The following is a 19,306-nucleotide window of genomic DNA, read 5'->3' as shown; positions in this document are numbered from 1 at the left end:
AGCACACGATGATGATGTAGAATCATTCCCCCTGCACCTGCAATGCACAAAGGGTTGCCGAAGTCGTGATGCAATAAGAGGCATCTGTCTGTAGGGGGCATCACAGCTGAACCCACAATTGACATTGCCCAAGCTGATAAATCTTTTCTTCTCTTTGGCCCAGTGTCACTGAAAACAAATGAAACATAGCTTCAGCTATGGTGTACTTTTTAAACGTGACATTGCTTTTAACACAATCAGATTATTTATTCATTCTATGCATTAGGCAGAGCTTTTAAAGCTTTGTTGATTTTGATGAATGCATTACTGCTAGAGATTTCTGTTCAAACTCTTTTACATTGGAGACATAAAGTACTTCTTTTTCAATTATTTGTAGGCCTTAAAAGAAACGGAACCCAGTTTGTGTCAGATCTTGGGGAGAGAGATAATGGGAACTGCAGATGCTGGAGAATTCCAAGATAATAAAATGTGAGGCTGGATGAACACAGCAGGCCAAGCAGCATCTCAGGAGCACAAAAGCTGACGTTTCGAGCCTAGACCCTTCATCAGAGAGGAGGATGGGGAGAGGGAACTGGAATAAATAGGGAGAGAGGGGGAGGCGGACCGAAGATGGAGAGTAAAGAAGATAGGTGGAGAGTGTATAGGTGGGGAGGTGGGGAGGGGATAGGTCAGTCCAGGGAAGACGGACAGGTCAAGGAGGTGGGATAAGGTTAGTAGGTAGATGGGGGTGCGGCTTGGGATGGGAGGAAGGGATGGGTGAGAGGAAGAACCGGTTAGGGAGGCAGAGACAGGTTGGACTGGTTTTGGGATGCAGTGGGTGGGGGGGGAAGAGCTGGGCTGGTTGTGTGGTGCAGTGGGGGGAGGGGATGAACTGGGCTGGTTTAGGGTCTTGTTTTTAAAGATTATTTTCAAGAAACGCAGCATAAGCCAGGCACATCTTCATTGAGCAGGCACTTCAGCGAGGAGGTGAGAAACCGAATGATTCCAAAAGACATTCTGTTGAATCGTGGTGCCTACTGCCGATAAGGAGCATTATAATTCACATTCCTGCTGTGCGGTTTGGACTCTCCTTACCATCAAAATGCTTTTGCATCCACAAAGAGGAACAAGTTTTGATGTATCAGATCTGTATGGTCTCATGCTGCCCCCTGCTGGAATAGATGCATAAAGAAAAGAAAAACAGCAAGAAGCAGGATGGTTGTCGAGAATTTTCAGTGCTGGAACATCAGAAATTTCTTGACAGACAATGAAGTATAGTCACTGTTGTCATGGAGAATTGTAGCATCTTCTGAAGATTTGCAAAGGGCCCTTGAACTACATCGGGATAGTGGTTAGATAAAACTAAATTATGAGATATAGGCTGAGAGAGTCGTTCTAGCCAAAATGCCAAGTGTAGGCCCCCTGTTTTCCTTCAAATTAGTGATACGGGGTATGAAATCTTTCTGGGGCAAAGGGCCTACTATCACATTCAAAGGGCAGAACATCTGCTAGCAGGGCAGAACAGAGGGCCTAGACATTGCCCTCGATCACTCTGTACGACCTTCAGGCTCAGAGTTGAGAGAGTTGCCACTGAGAAAGTTAACCATATGTGTTCATATGGAAAGTAACTCATTATTCTTTGCCAAATATGTATTACTCCCATCCAAACCCCTTCCTTCGCCATCTGCATTCCCCTTTAGGTTAGGTTTGGTTTCTGGGACGAAACAAGCCTTTTTAAAATGGGGGTAGAGAATGTGGTATGTAAGTGGCTCAGAGTAACACCTTGATTGATCTGTATTCCAGTTAGCTGTAGCTGAGTCAGCATCACTGTAATTAGTAAAGCTTCCTTTACACTGACTCATTAAACACACACAACATGTTAGGAAGAGAGGTGCTCCCTCTAAACGTCCCATCAAACACTTCCAGGACAGGTGCAGCACGTGGTTAGATACACAATAAAACTGCTTCACCCTAATGGAACAAGCACAAGCAGTTTTGTGTTGTAAAGTTCTCCAGTTTAAATGCAGAGTTCCAGGATTGTGCATCACAAGGAAGGAGATTATAGGCTCAGTGGCCCTGTTACAGGAAGAAAAATACAATCTATCAAGCATTAAAGCCAGAGTTTTGAAAGATAAGGATGACTCAATAGTTTGGCAATATTATAATTTTGTACAGAAGATCAACAGTCATCAAGACAGCCTTCGTTTTGAGAACATTTCAAAGAAGGAAAGATATACTGGAAGTCAGAAGGACCAAGAGACAGTGCGGGAAAACAATTATACACGTATCAAGAAAAACGCCAAATTGTGGGGGATACTTTCCTGAAATTTAACAGAGACAATATTTAACTAAGCAAAAAATGAGTGTTGGGCCTATCATGTTCATTGATAATTGCCTGATATTTTATTCAGCTGCATATGATCAATAGAGACTGATGAAACAAACCATCATGTAACTGCACATCGTCATGTACTGTACTATGTGTGTTTTGTCCATTTTGGCATCCATGGATTACCATCATTTTTCAGGCAAGAAAATATCCAAGTGCTTTTGGCCATGGTTCTGCTCAGCCAGAGTTTTTTTAGTTGTACAAACTTGTCTCCAATGATTATTATTCTGTGCCCTTGAAGCAATAAGAGTAGTGCACTTGTTCTCCATCCACCCACCCCGCCAACATCACCACCTCCCCGTTTCGCAGTACACTGGCAGAAGGCAGTAGTAATGTCACCAGACAGCATAAAAGAGAAATGACTAATTCAGTAATTCAGAGCCCCAGTCTAACATCCTGGGAACATGGGTTCATTATCCCAAGATGGCAGATGGTGTGACCGGAATTCCACAAAAATAGTAGCATTGTAACTAGTTGACTGGCAACCATGTAACCACAGTCAATTGTTGGAAAAACCCAACTGGATCGCTAATGTCTGCTAGGGAAGGAACCCTGGTCTAATGTATGACTACAGACCAAGGCAGGCTGATTCTCAGCTACCATCCAGGCAATTAGGGATGGGCAATAAATGATGGCCTGACCAACATTGTCTACATCTAGCAAAAAATGAAAACAGATGCGGGACTCGGTGTGTAGAAAACTGTGAAGCATGAGCTCAATCTAAAGGAGAATGATCACTTCTGTACTTCTGAAAAAAAAACTCAGTTTGAGTCACAAAAGCAGAATATGGTACCCTGGATGCCGGAGATTTAAAATGAAACATACTGGAGAAATGCTCATTGTATGGCTGCCAAATTTACTGAGTGCTTTTTTTCCAGCATTTTGTGTTTTTATTTCACTTTGAATCAACTTGTGTTTCTCTCCTGACAATAAAGAGAATGTATGTGATCCTTAATCTGAGAATGTATTTATACTGTCACTCCTCTGGACCAGTGCCATACACAACAAGTTAAAGCAGACACTGAGTTCCAGCAAACACATTTAGTCAAAGTATAAATTATTGCAGCATTAACCAACTGAGAGAAGCTGCCAATTTACTTAGGTTTAGGCAATGAGAGATGCACAAGGTGCCTCGAGGTAAAGTGGGGTTTTGCTGTGCTGTATGCTAGCACACTTTCACATTTTCACCTCTGTGTTCAAATCCAATCTGCTGCAATGGGATGAAAGTCACCTCAGACTGTCAAAAGTCTTAGAACAGCAGAGGATAGTGTGCTAGATGTGATAACAATGCACACTTCACTTTCCCTTTTTGAGCTATTTGACTGAAGGCACATCCAGTCGGCAGAGCCTCAAGCTCCACAGTGAGTTAGGTTTGTCACAAGGGTAGCATAATGCTAATATACAAACAGAAATAGGCCATTCAGCTCCTAGAGTCTGTTCTACCATTCAATGAGATCATGGCTGATCTGTAGTTAAACTCCATATATCTGCGTTTAACCCATATCCTTTAATACCTTTGCTTAGCAATCTATCTCAGATTTAAAACAACTGATCCAGCATGCGCTGCTGTTTTTGGAAGAGAGTTCCAAACATACATTACCCTTTGTGTGCAGAACCTAACGCCTTTCCTGAATGGTCTGGCTCTAATTCATAGAATGCTCACAGTGTGGAAGCAGGCCATTCAGTCTGTCAAGCCCACACTGACTCCCCAAAGAGCATTCCACCCAGACCCAGTCCCCCACCTTATCCCTGAAGCCCTGCATTTCCCATCACTAATCCGCCTAACCTGCACATCTTTGGACTGTTGGAGGTAACTGGAGCACCCAGAAGGAACCCATGCAGACACAGGGAAAAAGTGAATACTCCCCTCGGAAGGTCACCCCACAAGGCAGGAATCAAACCCATGTCCCTGGCACTGTGAAGCAACAGTGAAAACCACTGAGCCACTGTATCACCCTTAATTATAACACTATGCCATCTAGTCACTGGATTATTAACCCCGAGGCCCACGGTAATGCTCTGGGGACCCGTGTTCTATCCTAAGTGAGACTTTAATTCATTGTAATTTAAATGTAATCAATGAATAAATTTGGAATTAAGTTTCCTCTGAAATAGTGTTGCAAAAGCCATCTCATTCGCTCGTGATGTACAGGGAAAGAAATCTTCCATAGTCCAACACTTGACCCCAGAGCTGCGGCAATATGGCTGACTCTTAACAGGTTAGCAAACCACCAAACCGTACCAAACCATGACAAATTCGAAATAAAATGAGATGTACAGACCATCTGGCATTGACCTAGGCATGGCAAAACATTGGCACATTCAGCCCTGTCAACCCTACAAAGTCCTCTTGCCCCAAATAGGGAATACATGGCGAAAGTGGAATTATGCCAAAATTCAGAGAGCTGTCCAACAGACTAGTCAAGCAACAACTGACATATTAATTATTCACTTGATTTGTCATTGAACCTATCTTTTTCTAATTAACTCTGTTCAGAGATGTTATTGCACACCTCTGGAGCAGTTGGGACTTTAACACAGTCCTCCCAGTTCAGCGGTAGGGACACTACCATTACACCGCAAGAGGGCCCTCACACGCAATATTGTACCTCGCAGATGTTCCAGGTACAACCAATGTCCAGTCACCGAACAGCAGCATAGACAACCGCCCCATCCCTACCAACACCCTCCCTCCCAGCTGAAGTGTAGAAGCACAGTGATACACAATCAGGAAGGAATTACCCTGGGAGTCCTCAACAGTGAGACTGGACCATGTGAATCATCAATGGTGTCAGGTCAAAGATGGGTAAGGAATCCTCCAGCTGATTGTCACTGACCACGTACTGCCACCCATCCCGACCACACCATTCAGCTGATGGATCGATAGAGAGAAGTTGAGCCTCAATTGCAGCAAGTATTAAGTATGGTAAGGGCACAGAATGCCCTCTGGGTAGGAAGGAGAGACTTCAATGTCCATCACCAACAGTAGATTGGTAGCAATACTACTGACCAAATCCTGAAGGAAATAGCTATTCAGCTACGTTGGTGGCAGGAAGTAAGAAGCAAAGAAAAGGGAAAATCTATGTAAGCCTGCCTTTATCAACCCATCTGTCATAAATACATTGCTGTGTATCTGCATTGGTAGGAATAATCACCGAACAATCCTTGTGTGATGAAGCCTTGAGTTCATCTTGTGGATAACCTCAATAAAGTTTTGGGGTGTTTTCACTCTGTTGCAAGAGAAAGATTTCAACCAGATATAGCGATTTAAAACTGGTTAGCTGTGAGGCACTGCGGGCCATCAGCAGAAGTAGAATTGCATTCAACCACAACCTGGCCTGTACCCGACTCTACCATTACCACCAAGCTGAGAGATCAACCCTGTTTCAATGAGGACTTCAGGAGGATATGCCAGGGAGCAGCACCAGGCTTACCTTAAAAAAGGAGGTCTCAGCCTATTGAAGCTATGCATGAGGAGTATTTGCGAGCCAAACAGCACAAGCAGCATACATAGAGCTAAGCATTCCCACAATGGATCAGATCTAAGCCCTGCTGTCCTGCCAAACTTTGTTGCTCATGGTGGTGGACAATTAAACATTTAATAAGAGCTAGAAGCACCGCCAATATATATCCGTACATGTCCATTCTCAATAATGACACAGCCCAGCATATCAGAGCAGAAGATAAGCTGAAATATTTGCTTCCGTCTTCAGGCAGAATTACCAAGTGAATGATCCATCTCAGCCTCCTGCTAAACTTCAACCTTTAACCTTCAAATTTCTGAATTTATAGAATATATTGCAGTCTTAACGTTAAACTATAATTAAAAGATGTTGCAACCTACGAGGTGTGTCAGTTAATTGTTTCTGCTAAGCCATGTCAAGCAGATCTGCTCCGTCTCCTCCATACATTTCTTTAGAAATCTGAGAACGAGCATATCCTGCTTGTAGCTGGAGTAATTGGGCCACTGATGCTCTCTTAAAATGGAATACAATAGGGTCAAAATCCTGAAAGTCCCTCCCTAAGGCCATTGTGGGTCTACCTACTGCACATGGACTGCAACAGTTCAACATGGCAGCTCACCATCACCATCTCAAGGGCAATTAGGGACAGGTAATAAATGCTGGACAAAGCAGTAATGCCCACATTGCATGAGTGAATAAAAAAAATTGGCTTCCCCTTTTGAAGTATGGATGCTTCTATTCCCTTTTGACCAGCATCTTCTTCTGACATGGATTCCCCTTTCGGATGATGGAATTGTAGCCAGGGATGTTTCCTCTGATGACATATTCTTCAACTTGTTGAAAACATGTTCATTGTGTTGTGGTTGGTTGGATCGCCGAGCTGCTTCACTGTTCCACAGGAGCTTCATTACCCTGCTGGGTAACATCATCAGTGCAGCCTCCGATGAAGTCTTTTCCTGCCTATTATTTAAACTCTGGTCTGTGTTGCTGCAGTGTGTTGTTACTCGTTTAAATAATGTTCTCATACAACTTTGGTTGTGTGTGTTAGGGTGGTTGCTGTTAAATTTCAGTACTTGGTCAGTGCGTGTGGCTTTCCTGTGTGCACTACAACAATTCTTCCAAGTATTCAAAAACAACGCATACCCGATAAACTGGGTCCATAAGACCATAAGACATAGGAGTGGAAGTAAGGCCATTCGGCCCATCAAGTCCACTCCGCCATTTAAATCATGGCTGATGGGCATTTCAAGTCCACTTCCCTGCACTCTCCCAATAGCTCTTGATTCCTTCTGAGATCAAGAATTTGTCGATCTCTGCCTTGAAGGCATCCAACGTCCTGGCCTCCACTGCACTCCGTGGCGATGAATTCCACAAGCCCACCACTCCCTGGCTGAAGAAATGTCATCTCATTTCAATTTTAAATTTACCCCCTCTAATTTTAAGGCTGTGCCCACGGGTGCTAGTCTCCCCGCCTAACGGAAACAACTTCCTAGCGTCCACCCCTTCTAAACCATACATTATCTTGTAAGTTTCTATTAGATCTCCCCTCAACCTTCTAAACTCTAATGAGTACAATCCCAGGATCCTTAGCTGTTCACCATACGTTAAACCTACCATTCCAGGGATCATCCGTGTGAATCTCCACTGCACACACTCCAGAAGATGCCTATTACATGAACGGCACCGGGAAGATACTACACGCCCCGAAATACTCATCACACAACGTTACATCAAGAACACATTTGAACTGACCACAAGACTCCTATAACCACTGGGCATCAGAGTAGCACACAAACCAACAACGACCCTATGCCAATTGCTAACCCAAACCAAGGACCCACTACCCACTATGGACAGGAACAATGTCATACTCAAGATTCCCTGCAAAGATTGCGACAAACACTACATTGGACAGACAGGAAGGAAATTAACCACAAGGGTACACGAACATCAATTGGCAACAAAAAGACAAGACAAATCCTCACTCAACTCCATCACATGGATCTGGAAAACCACCAGTTCGATTGGGACAACACCAGGATCCTGGGACAGGAGAAGCAGAGACGAGCATGGGAATCCCTTGAGCGCTGGCACTCCACTAAAAAAGCCATCAAAAAACACTTAAAGCTAAATCCCATATACACTCCATTGCAAAAGAAAATGGGAAGTGAGGTGATCCAGCTCAATGGACACTAGAGTTTAAACAACAGGCAGGAAAACATGACAGCACTCCATCGGAGGCAGCAGGGTACCCAGCACGGTAATGAAACGTCTGCGGAACAACAAACTAGCTCAGTGAGCCAACCAACCTCAACATCCACAAGTCAAGCTACACATTTACTCTAAAACCTCAGATATGTTTGTTGTCTTCATTCCATTGAAGAGGAACTTTATTCCTCAATGATTCCCAAAGTGAGGCCACTTTCTGTGCAAAGATGAAAACTTTTGTGTAAAAGTTGTGGCTTTTTGAAAAGCTTTTCTGTATTTTCAATTATGGACTGAAAAGTGAAAAGAACTCTTTTAAACCAAGGATGCTATTTCCTTTGAAAGCAAGTAACCTGATAATTAAGGTGAAAACTTTGCACAGCCACTTGTTCAGGCATCCGTTGAAGTGTGGTGGTAGATGAGCTGGAGTGTACAAATGGAGCTTTGTTTGGCAACAAGGAGCTGATCGGTCTGTGGACTAGTGACCTGTTATGGATGACAAAGGCCTTGTGCCTGCCTGGTTCTTTGTTAGCTGAACAGATTAGAGCTATGAACAAGATACAGGGGGATCTGCAGTGTTTCACCAGCTCAGGAGCTCTGACTATTCTCTGCAGTAAAAGCGACTTTAAGCTTGAAGCAAACAATTTATTTTTGCAACCAGAAATTACGTGAGATGTGACTTTTAATAAATACAGCAGAGAAATTTTATAAGTAAACCACCACCCTATGCGTCTTGCAAATCAGTGGAAACATCTTTAAAAGGAAGACCAAGGAGTAGCGTTCTGATAAGCATGAGAACCATCTCAGCTGTGAACAGAGACAATATCTGGTGTCCCCACACCCGTACTACCTATGCTTTTCTCCCCAGCTCTCAGTGAGTGTGTGTGTGTTTGTGTGTGTGTGTGTGTGTGTGTGTGTGTGTGTGTGTGTGTGTGTGTGTCTGTGTGTCTGTGCGTGTGTGTGAGTTAGGGGGGTGGTAAGTTTATGAGGAGTTAGAGTTTTATTTAGCAGAGCTATATACTGATGTTTCATTCATGTTTATGTGTAGCTAGAGTCTATTAACTTGTAAGCAATAGTAACCGTTGTTAAGTATTGAACCCTGTTCTTTGCTTTCTGTCTACCGGGGTCTTAAAGACTGGTAAATTGAAGAATTCTGTGTACTTTTTTACAATTTTTTTTAACTTTGTGTCATCTCTAAGAATACTGGGGCTTGATTTCCCGCATGCTGCCTCAGTGAGGTGTGAAAATGGAGAAAGGAAGTTAAATAAGTCCAACAGCATCATATTTGAGGCTTGCATGTCTACCCAGTCCAGGAAAATTGCTAGCTTAAACCCAGAAAACTGTGCTATAGTATACTGTAACATCCATAAAATTAATCAAAACAAATAAACAAAAATGTTTAAAATCAATGTTTTCACTTTGATTCAAGACTGAATTGTATAGATACTGAAGTGTATCAACAAAAATCTCAAGATATTGGCCTAGGTTTTTTCCCATGATATCTTTCCCTTGAGGAGGAAATTACAAATCATGATATATTCTAATGTTAATCATCCAAAAAATATGCTCCAATAGTTCAACAGATTAAACTTTTTGTCCATTCATGTCCAAATGACAAATTAAAATCAGATTTTCAGTAATGTTGAATAACCAGTTCTTTTTTATTTAAAAAATAAATTGGAGAAAGTTTCCTGCATGTGAATGTAGAGTCTTAGAGTCATACAGCATGGAAACAGACCCTTTCGTCCAACCAGTCCATGCCAAATGTAATCCCAAACTAAACTATCCCGCCTGCCTGCTCTTAGCCCATATTCCTCCAAACCTTTCCTATTCATGTACTTATCTACGTGTTTTAAACGTGTTTGCACAATACCTGTCAATTTAACATTCACTTACCTTTTAAGGATCATTCACTGCCTTAAAACATATTTGAATTATTCGTGTCATATTTTTATAACAGTCGAATTTGCCAAAATACTTGTGAACATATTAAGCCACAACAAGCTTGTCACATGATTCACAACAACAATGCTTGCAATTTGTTTTTAATTTTAAGTTTTCAGACTATCACAAAGCTCGGGCTTTAACTGGATATTTTACTTCACAACAGTGAATGACATGACATTGATGTAATATCAGTGTTTGCAGTTTGTGATCTGTGCACCAAGATGAGTGGGAAGGTAGAAGGGCTTCATCTGATGATCATTGGGAATTCTATAATGGGTAGGAGATGGCCTAGTGGCATCATCGCCAGGCTATTAATGCAGAAACCCAGCTAATGTTCTGGGGATACAGGTTCGAATCCCACCATGGCAGATGGTGGTATTTGAATTCAATAAATAAGGAAAGAAGCCTGGAATTAAGAAGCTACTGATCACCATGAAATAATTCCCGATTGTCAGAAAAACCCTTCTGGTTCACTAATGCCCTTCCCTTCAGGGAAGGAAAACTGCCACCCTCACTTGTTCTGGCCTACATGCGACTCCCGACCCGGAACAATGTGATTCTCAATTGTCCCCTGAAATAGTTTAGCGAGCCACTCAGTTGTACCAATCACTACAAAGTCTCAAGGAAAATGAAACCGGACAGATCGCCTTGCATTGACCTAAGGACAAGAAAAGACAACGGCAGAAACACTATGCAAAGTCCTCCTCACCAACATTTGGGGGCTAGTGTCAAAATGGGGAGAGCTGTCTCACAGACTAATGCAAGCAATAGCCTGACCTAATCATACTCACAGAATCATACCTTACAATGTCCCCCACACATAGGTAAGCCCTGTCTCTCTGGCAGGACAGACCCAGCAGAGGTGGTGACACAGTGTTACACAGTCAGGAGGGTGATGATCTAGGAGTTCTAAGGAAGGGTCACCAGACCCGAAACGTTAACTCTGTTTTCTCCTCTACAGACGCTGCCAGACCTGCTGAGCTTTTCCAGCAACTTTGCTTTTGTTCCTGCTTTACAGCATCCGCAGTTCTTTTGGTTTTTATGTTGTATTCCAGCACAGTCTGTAACCTCATGGCCTGGCATATCCCCCAGTGAACCATTACCATTAAGCCAGGGAATCAACCCTGATTCAATGGACGGTACAGGAGAGTATTCCAGGAGCAGCACCAGGCATACCTGAAGATGAGGTATCAACCTGGTGAAGCCACCAAACAGGACTACTTGCACGCTAAACAGCGAAAGCAGCAAGTGAATGACAGAGCTAAGTGACCCTACAACCAATGATCAGATCTAAGCTCTGCAGTCCTGCCACATCCAGTCATTAATGGTGGTGGATGATTATATAACTCACTGGAGGAGGAGGAAGCTCCACAAATTTCCCCATCTTCAATGATAGAGGAGCCCAGCACATCAAAGAAACAAAGAAACCTACAGCACAGGAACAGGCCCTTCGGCCCTCCAAGCCTGCGCCGATCAAGATCCTCTGTCTAAACTGTCATCTATTTTCTAACAGTCTATGTCCATTTGCTCCTGCCCATCCATGTACCTGTCCAAATATATCTTAAAAGACACTAACGTGTCTGCGTCTACCACCTCCGCTGGCAACGCGTTCCAGGTGCTCACCACCCTCTGTGTAAAGAACTTTCCACGCATATCTCCCTTAAACTTTCCTCATCTCACTTTGAACTCATGACCCCTAGAAATTGAGTCCCCCACTCTGGGAAAAAGCTTTTTGCTATCCACCCTGTCAGTGCAAAAGATAAGGCTAAAGCATTTGCAGCAATCTTCAGGCAGAAGTGATCCATCTTGGCCTCCTCCAGTGGTCCCCAACATTGCAGATACCAGTCTTCAGTTCACTCCACGTGATACCAAGAAACAGTTGGAGACACTGGATACTGCAAAGGCTACGGGCCCTGGCAACATTCCGGCATTAGTATTGAAGACTTGTGCTCCAGAACTTGCCACTCCCCTGGCCAAGCTGTTCCTGCACAGTTACAACACTGGTATCTACCTGGCAATGTGGAAAATTGCCCAAGTACGTCCTGTACACAAACAGCAGGACAAATCCAACCTGACCATTTACCGCCCCCCCCCCCATCAGTCTACTCTCAATCATCAGTAAAGTGATGGAAGGTGTCATTAACAGTGCTATCGAGCAGCACCTGCTCAGCAATAATCTGCTCAGTGACGCCCAGTTTGGGTTCCACCAGGGCCACTTAGCTCCTGATCTCATTACAACCTTGTTTCAAACATGGACAAAAGAGCTGAATTCCAGAGACGAGGTGAGAGTGACAGCCCTTGTCATCAAGGCTGCACTCGACTGAATGTGGTATCAAGGAACTTCAGCAAAACTGGAATCAATGGGCATCAGGCGGCAAACTCTCTGGTGGTTGGAGTCATAACTGACACATAGGAAGATGGTTGTGGTTGTTGGAGGTCAATCATCTCAGCTCCCCGGACATCTCTACGCGAGTTCCTCAGGGTAGTGTCCTATGCCCAACCATCTTCAGCTGCTTCATTAATGACCTTCCCTCTTTCATAAGGTCAGAAGTGGGGATGTTCGCCGATTATTGCACAACGTTCAGCACCATTCGCAACTCCTCAGATACTGAGGCAGTCCATGTTTGAATGTAACAAGATATGGAGAAGATCCAGGCTTGGGCTGACAAGTGGCAAGTGACATTCATGCCACACAAATGCTAGGCTGTGACCTTCACCAATAAAAGGCAATCCTTCCTGTCCATTGACTTTCAATAATGTTACCATCACTGAATCCCCCATTATCAACATCCTGGGTGTTATCATTGATCAAAGTCTCAACTGGACTCACCACATAAACACAGTGGCTGCAAGAGCAGGCCAGAAGCTAGGAATACTGCGGCAAGTAACTCACCTCCTGACTCTTCAAAGCCTGTCCACCATCTACAAGGCTCAAGTCAGGTGAGTGATGGGATACTCCCCACTTACCTGGATGAGTGCAGCTCATAAATACTCAAGAAGCCTGACACCATCTAAGACAAAACAGACCGCTTGATTGCCACTACATCCACAAGCTTCTACTCCTTCCACCACCGATGCTCAGTAGCAGCAGTGTGTACTATCGACGAGACGCAGAAATTCACTAAAGATCCTTAGAGGGCACCTCGTAAACCCATGACCACTTCCATCTAGAAGGACAAGGGCAGCAGATATATGGGAACACCACCATCTCCAAGTTCCCCTCCAAGCCACACACCATCCTGACTTGGAAATAAATCGCCGTTCCTTCACAGTTGCTGGGTCAAAATCCTGGAAGCCCATCCTTAATAGCATTGTGGGTCAACCCATAGCAGCAGGACTGCAGCTGCCCAAGAAGGCAGCTGACCACCACCTTCCCAAGGGGCAAATAGGGATGGACAATAACTGTTGTCTAGCCAGCAACGCCCACATCCCACAAATGAATAGAAAAAAAAAATTCACTTCTTTCAGAAGCTATTATAAGAAGCTGGTGAACTGTCAACGCTTTTAAAGCAGGCAAGTGGAAATCTCGATAAATATATTTCAGTCTTTTTTTCTAGATAGGTGGATAAATCCTCACAAAAATTATAAAGACAACATCTCGTTATTTCCTTTATTTTTGGACTGTGGGCTAAAAAGTGAAGATCCTGCTTTAAACCAAGAGAAGTGGATGAAGTTTTAAAATCATATCTGCTGGAGCATATTCTGAGTTGTGTATATTTTGTTGCCTTTTTCTCTAGAACAATAGGAGCAAAAGCAGACAGCCACGGGGTCAATGGATTCTGAACTGGTGACCGTTGATTGACATCAACATTTTAATTGGCTCCTGGCCAGGTAATCATTTCTTATGTAGGGCTAGTGCAACAAAGAAACATTAAGGCTATAAACCAAAAGGATCAAAAATCTCTCTCCTATCTCGAAGCATTAACAATTCTCAAGTAATATCTAGCTGCCTCCCATTCACCGTTCTCTGTAAATTCCCTTCATGAAAGCAAAAAAGAAAAAATTATCTTTTAAGAACTGAAGGTCGCAATTTCTCAAATAGTGCCTGAACGAGAATCTGTGTCCAAACAACTTTGTCTCATTGACAATGAACTGAAATGAATTCGATGAAAGCAATTCATTAAATCCAGTTGTTCAGAGAGGTGTTATTGGACTGTGTTGCCACTGATGTTTCTTCATTTTTTTCACCTTTAATATCATGTTGCATTTGACTTTGCATGCCTACCTGTTGATAAGAGGGGAAATTTAAGAAAGAGTAGAGTTTACACTATAGAGAATTATAAGTTAGCAAGCCATCTTTTTTTTCTATCATGGGTTAAGGACAATTCATCCATTGCCAAGCCATTTTCTCGTTAATTACAGAAACCTGGTGAGTTAATCTAAGTTTGTCAATCAGGTAATTGGGATAGTTTAACAACTTTTTTTCACATTTATAATGACTCCAGGATTATTCAGCTTGATTTGCAACACACGACATTAGTGACCTGTGGCAAAAACACAGGAAAAAAGTATGGATAGATGCAACTGTGGGAGACAACAGTGAGAATTATAATAATTAAATGTGGAATTCTATTCATGGTTGTTGATTGTTGTGTCTAAAATAGATGTTTTCACCAATTAGCTTTGTACATATCGAGTATCATGGACCAGATCAGACTCTCTCAAAATATTTTAAGAAGGTAGCGTAGGCCCTAACCTTTCCTTATTTTAAAGGCAAATGTAAAGTGTTGTGTTCCAGATGCAATGCAACTGGTCAAACTACTTGATATTAAGCAAAACTCAATTTATTTAAACACTGTAGTTAAAATACAACCAAAGAAACAGGCATTTGGAATAACAACTCTGTTGGAAACTTAACAGAGTAATAGATACAGTAACCATTACTGATTTCCTGTTCCAATATAGTCACATCCCATGAACACACCCCTTGGCAAAAAAGGCAAATTCAGACATTGATTCTCACAAGCAGTTCTCCAAGCCAGGAGGAAAAACATCAAGAGAAAATTCAGAGACAGTAGCAAACAAGAGACATTCACTGAAGCTTAAAATTTTTTAAGACCCCAATTGCTTCTGCTTGAAGCTAAAATTGAAAAATAAAAGAAAACTAGAAAACCCAGGTCAGTGAGAGGGGGCCACACACAGCTGCTTCCAACTTTCAACAAAAAATCCCAAGGCTTCACAAGCTGTTTATTCAAATGGTCTTCCTTATGTGGCTTGGTACCTCGACCTTACAACCTCTTTTCATTACAAAAAAGGATAAAATACCCTCTTGAAAGCCACAGCATCATCACATGAGCATTTTATGAATTTTCTTTTGCCTGTTTATGAGAGATTATTGCCTATGGTTTCTCTACATTCAGTTCAGGGATCATAGAATCCCTAAAGCGTGGAAACAGGCTATTCGGCCCAACAAGCCCACACCACCCTTGCAGAGATCATCCCACCCAGACTTATTTCCCTACCCCTGCATTTTACCATGTCTCACCAATCTAACTTACTGAACACTGCGGGCAAGTTAGCATGGCCAATCTACCCAGCCTACACATCTTTGGACTGTGGGAGGAAACTGGAGCATCCCCACGCAGACACAGGGAGAATGTGCAAACTCCACACAGTCACGTGAGGCTGGAATTGAACCCAGGTCTGTGTTGCTGTGAGGCAGCAGTGCTAACCACTGAGCCACCGTGCTGCCCTGAAAAGTAAAACCTTAAGTAGTTTCATGGAGAACAGAACTCCTGTTTGATGTTGGACACCTTTCCTCTGTAACTCTCTTCAATAAAGCATTTTATTTAAATTGTATATTTTAGGGATTTCTTTTGTCATTTGTTTTACTAGTTTGAAAACCATAGCACATTTAATTAAAGATTGCCTGTGTTTAGTTGAACTGCCTTCATGGTCTTAATTGGAATTATTTAACAACAGTGTCACAAATGTATCCCTTATGTATCAGATTTCTCAGAATAAATTAATATGTCCAGGAGGAATGGTTTTCCTGAAATTGTTTTCCCTCTTGTGTAATCACTATCTGTGTCAGATTCTCAAATGATATATATGACCAAGGCTTGAAATAATCAACTCAGAATTGGTATAGCTGACAATGTAATGGTGTAAACATGTAGTGAATACATTGTAATTACTCTACAGCTGATTACATGTGTAACAGAGCCTCCAACACAAGGAGGCAATCAGGATGGAGTGTACTGAGTAGTCACACTCAAGCAGTCAGCTGTACCATATCTTGAGGAAAGGGTAACTTTGTCAGAAACAAAGCCTTGCGAAGAGAGGGAGAAGCAGAAAAAGGATTCTGTCATCAGATGTGAGCTATCATTGAATTATCACAATGTAGAAGGAGACCATTCGGCCTTTCGAGAATGCATCGGCTCTGAGCATTTTAAATGAAAGCCAGTTTCCTGCCTTTACCGTTGAACCCTGCACATTGCTCTTGGACAACAAAGTGTGAAGCTGGATGAACACAGCAGGCCAAGCAGCATCTTAGGAGCAGAAAAGCTGACATTTCGGGCCTAGACCCTTCATCAGAGAGAGAGCTCAAGGGTCTAGGCCCGAAACATCAGCTTTTGTGCTCCTAAGATGCTGCTTTTCCTGCTGTGTTCATCCAGCTTCACAGTTTGTTATCTTGGATTCTCCAGCATCTGCAGTTCCCATTATCTCCATTGCATTTGGGTACTTATCTAAAGCCCGCTGTGAATACCTCAAGTAAGCCAGTCTCTATTACATTTCCCAAAAAAAAGTATTTTTCTCATCTGTTGTTTACTTCATTTAAAAAATATTTTAAAGCTGTAGTCTACGGTTCTTGATTTTTTTGCAAGAAGTAAAGGTTTTTCCCTATTTACTCTGTACAGACCCATCAAATTCTATAAAATTTCCTCCTAGTCTTCTCTCTCAGGGAAACAGGCCCATAACTTCTCCAATTTATCTTTGCAACTGAGGTGTCTCATCCATTGAACTACACTCATAAACCTCTTCTGCACGCTCTCAAAGCATGTACACCCCTCCTACAATGCAAAGCAAAACATTTGAACATAAAACTTCAGCTGAAGGCTAGCCAGTGTCTTATATAAGTTTATCGTAACCTGCCTGTACTTGTTAATGAAGCCTTGAATGCTGTATTTGCTCTTAACCACTGCCTTAAATTATGTAGATATACAGCCATGTCCATCTGCTCCTGCTCACCCTTTAGAAGAGTAGCCTTTACCTTATACTGCCCCTTCATGTTCGTTGGGCCAAAGTGTATCACCTCACACTTCTCTGCGTTGTATTTCATCTGCCATCTATTTGCACAATCCATCAACTAGTCAATGTCCTTTGGAGGCTCTAAACTGTGCTCCTCACAGTTTACAATACTCCACAAAGTTTTGTATCATCCGTCAACTTTGAAATTGTTCCCTGCACACCAAGATCTAGATTTTTTTTTTGCCTGTGTCAGTGAAAGCAAAGATTCTAAACCAAGCCCAGGGGAAAGCCACCACAAGCCTTCTTCCAGCCCAAAAAGTAATAACCATTATCCTCTATTTCCTATTGCTCCAGCTATATTGTTATTACCCTTTTTTATAATTTCCCTCTCGAGTTTGTTGTCTGCCACTGTATCAAATGCTTTTTGAAAGTCTGTGTACACCTCATTAATACAGTCTGTTAGGTCTTCACAAAAACATGCCAGCAAATTAATTAGATACAATTTCCCCTGAACAAATCCATGCTGCTTCATCCAAATCAACCCACATTTTTCTGTGTTCCATTAATTCAATTCTAGAGAGCTTCCACCCCCCGCCCACCAAAGATAAACTATCTGGTCTGTAATTACGGGCCTGATCTTCCTTGGGTTCCCATACCCAAAATGTTAACTCACAGATGCTACCAGACCTGCTGAGCTTTTCAAGCAACCTGTTTTTGTACCTGATTTACAGCATCCACAGTTCTTTCAGTTTTTATTCATTTAACACCTCAGGCATGCATCTTGGCTCAATGTACAAGTGCCCTTTTTGGTGCCAAATCCATTCTGCTTCTTTTACCACCGTTTTACTGTTTGACGCTCTTATAGAGATTTTAGATTTTCCTTTTATGTGAACTGCAATCGTATAAGGGTTTGTTTTTTGCTTCTTGTATTTGCTTTTTGACATCCTTTCTGAAGCTTCTGTATCTAGTTCTCACTTGTGTTTACAGCCTGACACCTATCATATGTACAAACTTCCTTTTTTAAATTATTTCCTACTTCCTTTGTCATCCAGGGAGCTCTGGCTTTGTTTGTCATGCCTTTGTCTTTTGACGAAGTATAATTTGACATTACCAACCTTTGATTTCCATCTATCCAGCCCAGCTTTGTTCTTGCCCCATAGAAGTCCAATATCTCACAGTTGATTATTCTTACTCTGGATTGACCATTGTTGTTTTCCATTGTCATTGTAAATGCTATGGCACAATTGTCACTGTCCCCTAAATATATTCCCACTGTCTCTTAGTTTACTCAGCCCACTTCATTCCCAATAACCGGATCTAGCAGTGCCTCCTTTCTTGTTGGACGAATTACACTGCCGTGGCAAGGTCTCCCGATCACAATCTAGGAATCCATGTCCTTTGCTTCCCTTACACCACCTCTATCCCAGTCCTCATGGGGGTAATTAAAGTCCTCCATTACAACAGTACTACTCTGTTTACGTACCTCTCTAATTTCCTACCAGATTTATTCATCCATCTCCTTCCTGGTGACCTATAGATTTCACCAACTTATGTAATTGCACCCTTTCTTATTCCTTAACTTGAGCCAAATCAAATTTGTCCTTTAATCCTCTGAAGTTCTTTTCCTAGTTTAATCTTAATTCCCCTTCATGTTTATAAATATCTGATGCTAGCAGAACAAAGAAGCCGTGTTTTATCATCTTCAGGCTTTTTGTGCAATCAAATCCCACATTACCCTTCTTACGTAGTCAGCGACCTCCATAACCTCAAATGGCAAGTCATGGTGGATGAGGTTGAAAGGTGCCTGGCTGAATTGGATTGGATGGTGAAGGAGTTGAAACTGGCAAAGTCGAAGAGGGAAGCACAAAGCTGTTTGAGTAGAACTGGAACATCAGGTATCAGTAAAGTAAATCAGATCTGTATGCCAAACCGAGACCAACAATCTCCATTTGCATTCCCTTCACAGTATCAGGAAAAAATTTGCATTCCTTTTCAGATATTCTACTTGGTAATGAATAGAAAGCATGGTCAGGTGCAGGGGAGGACCAGAAACATACAATGATCTGACAGTTGAAGGCCAGGTTTAGGACTCCCAGCTGGTTATGAGCCTCAATGTGAGCAAGCCATGGTG

Source organism: Stegostoma tigrinum, chromosome 14 (genome assembly GCF_030684315.1).
Source record: "Stegostoma tigrinum isolate sSteTig4 chromosome 14, sSteTig4.hap1, whole genome shotgun sequence".
In the NCBI taxonomy this organism is placed as follows: Eukaryota; Metazoa; Chordata; class Chondrichthyes; order Orectolobiformes; family Stegostomatidae; genus Stegostoma; species Stegostoma tigrinum.
Note: the sequence above shows the minus strand (reverse complement) of the source record.